This window comes from Notothenia coriiceps, unplaced genomic scaffold (assembly GCF_000735185.1).
Source record: "Notothenia coriiceps isolate Sejong01 unplaced genomic scaffold, NC01 NC01_scaffold00033899, whole genome shotgun sequence".
Taxonomy (NCBI): domain Eukaryota; kingdom Metazoa; phylum Chordata; class Actinopteri; order Perciformes; family Nototheniidae; genus Notothenia; species Notothenia coriiceps.
Window position 1 is genome coordinate 202014 of NW_011366600.1, and position 7283 is coordinate 209296.

Here is a 7283-nt window from a genome sequence, read left to right on the forward strand (position 1 = left end):
CTTGGATCGTGTTAATCTGCAGCTCCCATTAGTGGCGCAAGTGAGCTGAAGTGCACCTGAAAATCCTGACTGACCCGAGGGAGGCCTTAGTTTGAGACGATTGGGCACCATGTAATAGAGAATCAAAATGTCTTTTATTAGCAAATGCTTTGTGAAAGGGGAACACATAACCACCATACGAGACGGAACAAAAATATAATTTCCCTCACTGTTACCTCAACATCAAGAGGCAGATGGAGAGTATTACCGATCTAACTCACACAAGCACCTCCTAGAGGATTTGTTGAGGTTACATCTAGTGATGGAAGTTGAAATTGGTAAATTGACTGCATTTCTATAGCTCTATTTTGTCTACCGAGCAGTAAAGGTGTTTAAAACAACAATCTAAGTTGTAGGAGAAGATGCCTGTTCAGGTTTCAAAATTAGATTAAGAGCTGGAAAGCTTATTTGAACTGTTGTTCAATGTCACCTATGTTTCTACTTCAAGCAACAATTCCATCTACAGTACATCTAGTACACTAATTCTATCAATATAATGCAAAACTAGGTGGCGACAATAAGTTAATATACATTTCTTATAGGTCACCTATTATGCAAAATCCACTTTTTCATGTAGTTTCTACATAAACATGTGTCCCCTCTTCTTCATGTCTCTTCTATATCAACATGTGTCCCCTCTGTGTAAAGAGATTTGGAAAGTTTCAGGAACAAAGATTCTCTCTCTTTTTGTCCAGATCCATTTCAATAAAAACCTGTCTGAAAATGAGCTGATCAGATTTTGGCCACTTTATGATGTCATAACAATTTTTTGGCTTGTGTAACCATTAGCCAATAACCAACCAAGGTAACCCCCCCCCCCCCCCACACACACCTTATCACCTGAATCTCCTCCTAGAGCACCATTGTGTTCTTTGTAACCAAATCTCTCTCAGAGGGGCGTGGGGAGGGGCTCTTTATTTTCATCTAAAGTAACAGACAGAGAATCAGCACTTTTGAAACAGGGCTGAAACAGAGGGGATTATGGGTAATGCTGCAATGATCTGTTTGGTGTTTCATCCAAACACTTCAGAGACATGTTTTGTATATATCTGAGACCTATAATATATTGATGAAAAACAGTATAATGGGGGACCTTTAAAGCAGAACACTGGCCAAGTGAGTCGCAGAGCACATGCATGCTGTAACAGACCAGAAACTGCAATGTCATTACAGTTGGACACAAACACGTGAATGGAAAGATGCATCCTGAAAATGCTGGACACGTCTAGATCTGAACTCAAACCACCGCAGGGTCATGTGACGGGACTCAATTAAAGAGAGGAATGTGTCGCCTTTGTTGTTTCCAGTGGAACGTCGCCCGCATTGTTCCACAATCAATCAAACAATGCTGATTTGCTTTTTATCCCTCTTTTCACTTCCTTCCCTTTGGAAACACTTCATACCCAGACTGAAGTATTTCTGTATTCATGTCCAAAGTGGCCATCACGATCACTTTGATATCCAAAAAGACAGGATGTCTACAGCATATTTGTTTAGAAAATGCATGAATGAACTTTATAGAAGTACATTTAGCTTTTGCCAAATCAGGTTTCAATGAGAAAGCAGTAGTGTGTGAAGCTATTTTTTTGCTTTGATGACATATACAATATAAAACCCAATGAGGTTTTAACGTGAACACTCCCAGGAGACATTGCTTTCATGTTCTGAGAGATAAAACATAAATGTGATGAGAGCAGACTCCTCTACAGTCAAATCATGTCTAGGCAATTTAGTGAAATAAAACCACGAGGAAAATTAGAATTTAACAGAAGAAGAATAATGAAAATGTGGTCAGGCAGTTTCCCTCAAAGCAACACACACATCAAGAGTTTTCCATCAAACAGTGATCAAGTCCATGACTTTCACATCTTGCCATTTTAACTAGTTCACTTCAACCCCTCCACCCTGGGGGCCATCCAATGAAAACAGATATATTGCATTGTAGCAGTAGTCTCAGGGGCCCTAGGGGGAGAGGCTACCTGTCCTAAATTAACGACCAATAATTCAAGGTCTGAGACAGCTTGGTTTCCGTGACTTCAGGGAGTAAAAGACTAGCTACTTTAAGACCCCGGGGCCGAGTGCTGTCCGCCTGTTATACACTTGACAGCTGCTAGTTCTATGGCTGGTAAACATAAACAGACACATGTGCTCCCAAGCCACACGCCTGCTTTGTAGTCAAAAACATTCTACTTCACATGTTGTCTTAAGTGTGTTGCATAATCCTGACTGAATCCAACTCAAGGTTCAAGAACCCATGTAAACACGTATTCTGGCCTTCAGCCAATAATCTTGTTAATTCAATTTGGCAAGAGTGCTTATTTTGTAAATGCTTCTGGTTCCAAACAACAGTACAAAACCAGTGTGCACCATGGTAATTTAGTAATACAACCTTTTATGACCCGATTTAGGGGAATAGAAACAAACAATGCTGCTGATGAATGATGTGTGTAGTCTATAGACTGAACAATGAAACCATTCAACTTTTTCGGTATTGCAGAAACTAAATCAACAGTTTCATGACAAGACAAAACACCGCTCTGGACCAGACACTCTTAGTCAACCGCCAAGTTTTTATCATCAATAAAAAAGATCTTGTCATTGGCTTTTAAAAAGGAACTGGATTTTTTTCCAAGCAGAATTAAAATTGGGAACATCTGAGTTTTCATTGGCCTCTGGCTGGGGGTCCTCTAAACTAATGGAGTTTCAACAAGTTCAGCCAAAGGTCTGGGGTGTTATCTGCCAACGATCAACCGTTCAGACTTATTTATAAGATGCCACCACTGAAACCACCGCAGGGATCCAGTATTGTGACTATGGACTGTCTGCTCTGTGCTCAGTGTGTTGGCATGTCGTCCGACAGACTGAGGGAGAGTTGGGAGTGAAGGGGCTGATGTGAGATAGTACTTCAACAGAATTAAAATAATAGATGACAGTGTTTCCCACAGAATTTGATTCTATTTGTGGGGGCACCGCACCCCCCCCCCGAGGGCTAAGTGGGCACACTATAGTGGCGTTCCAGGCGGGATTTGAACTTGCAACCTTCCGATCATCAGCCCACCTCACCACATCCATTAGACCACCAAAATAAAAAAAACAATTATTATTAATTATTGTATGAGATCCATTTGTGGCAGACAATATTTAATTGTGGCGGCCCACCACAAATAAATCAATGTATGGGAAACACTGGATGAATACTACAAAAGTTTGAGCGCAAATGAAGTCTACTTGAACTTTCCTACATTTAGTTTGAGAGAGTTTGAGAGAGTTCATATTAAACAACAGGTTCAAGGTCCGTGGCAACATAACTTTTGGGCAGAAACATTTAGTTGGTAATCAGTTCGTTAATCAGGAAAATCAACAGAAAATGAATTGGCAACCGCTTCTTAAATTGTAAACTTTTGCTGCTATCGTCTAATTCATATTTCTGAAAATGTAGGATATTTGGGTGATGATGAGCATTGTTCATCATTTAGAGTAGACCAAACTTTTGATCGACACAAATATCTATATTTTTTTTAGTGAATTTATTGAACATGTCAGAAACAAAACATACAACAATAATAATAATAATAATAATAATAATAATAATAAAATAAAAAAATTCACTCATAATAACAAAGTACAAACAATTTATAATAAAAAAATAAAAAAATAATTTTCAAATAGTCTGTCATGTTCAACAGGGGCAAGAAGAAGCTTAAATAGTCCTACCCCCTCTAGCATACATCTTCTTTATAAATAAAATATTAGGTCATCGTCATCAGCGACATGTTTGTCTTGTTAATTTGTTTGTTTTTGTTTTTTACAAAACAATCAGAAAGAAATTACTTTTACAATTACAAGAAATAACAAATGGGATTCTACAGGTCCTGTTCATAACCATTAATTTTTTGGCTCCTAAATAATACTTTCAGTTTAGATAGACTTGGACAATATTTCAGTGCATCATTACAGTTATTCCACTGGCTAATATTCATTAGTTGTTTGAAAACCAGGTGTCTAAAGAAAATCTAATAATCTCTGAAAGGATAAAAATGAAATAAAATATGTGTACATATATCTACAGAATATGACAAAGACATCACATATCAATAAGTATATGCCACAAGGTATACGCTGTACAACAATGACATACAGTACTAGATGACATTACAAACTAACTCCCTTTCAGAGAGCACACTGAGCTGCTTTAGGGATCTGGGGAAAATGTAGGGCTGGAAAACTAAATGTGTATTTTTTCCCTTGATGACTAATTGTTGCATGCATCATGTGGTTTCCTGCATTAGCAAAGGTTTTAGAAGATTTGGGCTAATGTTGGATCCTGCTTCTGAAGCCTGCATGGCAGATCACCGCTAAATGAGCACAATCAGTCCCAGATCTCACCATCATGTCAGACTGATCCTGAGACGCTGACGCCAGGAGATACGCTCCATTATACTTTATAGTGGGAGACAGGGAAGCACATTCACAGTCTACAGCAAAATGTAGGACGACTATGTTTGTGTCAGTTAATACAAATATCACCAGTCAGATTCATGGTCCCACGCGTCTCTAAACACATCAGCATAGACATTTGATGTTAGTTTGTGTTTACAGGAGGTTGACCACTCTTTTTCTTTTTGGCGGGAGATGAGACAGACCGCTCTAAAGAAGCAGCGGAAGTTGGAAACCAATTGGGCCGAGCTGGAGCCGCTGCACAGGCCAGAGACAGTGAACAAGAGAGCATTATGAGGCAGGGATCATCACAGGTAATGAGAGTTAATACAGTATAATTGGCTTGGTATTATACAGAGGAATCTGCACTGGACCGCAACAGCCCAATTCCAGAGTCTGACCACGGTTTCTGAGGGGAATGTTTAACAGACTGATCTGATGACAGCACTCTATTTAGGCTCAATCTGTTGTGATAAACCACGTTTCATAGACTAAAACTAATATATAATAGCTTACAATCAAAAGACCACCGGGAAGAACATGAATTATGACCTCTGTCAGATTAAATGACCAAACACTAATTTAAAAAGGCATTCAGCAACAAAACTATCCCATCATTTTCTCATGAAATTATGTGTGGGAGAGAATGTTATGCAAGATCTTTGTGTTTGGATAACCACAAGTTTACTATTCACATGTGCCAACCACACGCAGCAGGCAGCAGCAATGAATTATGTTGATTGGTAGTCATGGAGAGCACAATAAAAGGAAAGGAGAGCATAAATAAATGTGCTGTTCAAGATGGGAGAACAATCACTCTGAGCCAGATGCATTTAACAGAAATTCATGGGACTATAAAATCTAACGTTGCTTGTAGAAACAACACAAGTGAACGCTATCAGATAACCAGAGTGTTTGAGTTCACACTGTAAACACGGTTTACAACAGTTTACTGAAGTCAAGAGATACAGATCGGCTCTTTGTCTCCCCCTAATTTCCATTATCTAAAACACAAACAAACAGACACTTTTCTATTGTGGCTTTCTCATTTTTAACTCAGAAAAGCACAAATGTTCCCATGCACATGGAGGATCCTGTGATAGTCATCTAGCGTGGGAAACCTTACACAACCCCTGATTACTCATGTGTTGCTCCTACTCAGAAAGACGCACTGCTTTCATCTGATCAGAAGCTACATTATATTTACGTGTTAGACTGTAGCCGTTAGCTGACACACACTGAAAGCTGGTTAAACCTCAGCTTTAATATGACCAAGTTAGTGATACGGAAGTGTTGGGATTAAACCCATGGACCCCAGGTTACAGGACAGTTTTACTAACATTGAATATCTTACATTATGGGGTATGTAGAAAAATACACTAAATTCTAAATACCCAAACATTTTAACATAAGACCAAGATTAAGCAAAAAGAGGTATTTTACATTTTAGTATTTGATCATATTTGATTATTATTCAAACTTATTGTCAATCAAGTTTGCCTATGAAATAACATTGAGGCGTCTTACTGTTTAGTTCAACAAAAGCAAAAATATAATTACGTTCTGTGTAACAGTAGCAGTCAAAAAGACATTTAAATATAACTCAAATATGCAAAGAACTCACTGTAATGACACAAACATATGAAATTAAAAAAATAAATCATGGTTAGTTACATGCTTAATGAGAAGCTGTGAAATAACAGCACGTCTAGGGACTGCTGGTCTGTCAGCTGTTTCCCCAGAGCGAGGCTGCTTTCGATGTCACACCTTCTTCTCTGGAGAGCCGCCCACTGTCTGTCATCTGATGAGCTCTGAATGAATGTCCGTCTGCTGTTTGTGTTCACACTGGGAATCTGGAGACCACCCAGAACTTTGCTCCATATGTGGCTGAATTCCCATTACTTCAATTCGACGTGATAGACCTTTATTTAATGGATTAAAATATGGCACTATTTTTTTGCACAAACTGAGAGCCGATGTGGACAATTCTAAAAATTCAACTATGGAAAGAGGATGCACAAAATCCAAATAGTTCATTAGAAAATACAAACTTTGAAGTAATCAAACATCTCTGCAAACACTTATTGGGTCTGTGATTAATCTTTTGACAGTGTAATTAATACTTGATGTGTTGTCATAACAGTATCCTTTATGCAACGCAGGGGTGTGTCACGCTGACAGACCTGTGTGTAATCTCAATTATGCCAGTATCTTTCCAAATGTACAGTATATACAAAGCGAGGGCCGGAAAATTATGATTTGCCCTATTCAGTTAGAGGTGTGGTAGGTAATTCACTTCAGAAACACTTGTTGTTATATTCCATGGAATGCTCTTAACATCCCGATAGCAATGAATATATTAAATGTTTTGACAATAAATACATAAAAAAATGTCATCTGTGGAAGCCGTGGCGCAGTAAAAAGCAGCAATCATCTGAGCCGGCTCGGCTAAAGTAACTGGATGGCCTACCTGCCTGTCAGCCTTCCATCTGTGCACAAACTTATCTCGTCAGTTACTTTAGCCGAGCCGGCTCAGATGATTGCTGCTTTTTACTGCGCCNCCAGCTCGAGTGCGCTAGAATTTGAAAGTACGCAGCCGAAAAAAATCTGCCCCTTCCTTCAGACTTCCTTACAGAGCCCCTCCTCCAACACACACGAACGCGCACATGACCAATGAGGGTACGAGATAAGTTCGTGAAAGGCTGACAGGCAGGTAGGCCATCCAGTTATTTTAGCCGGGCCGGCTCAGATGATTGGTCGTGCTTTTTACAGCGCCACGGCTTCCACAGATGACATTTTTGTATGTA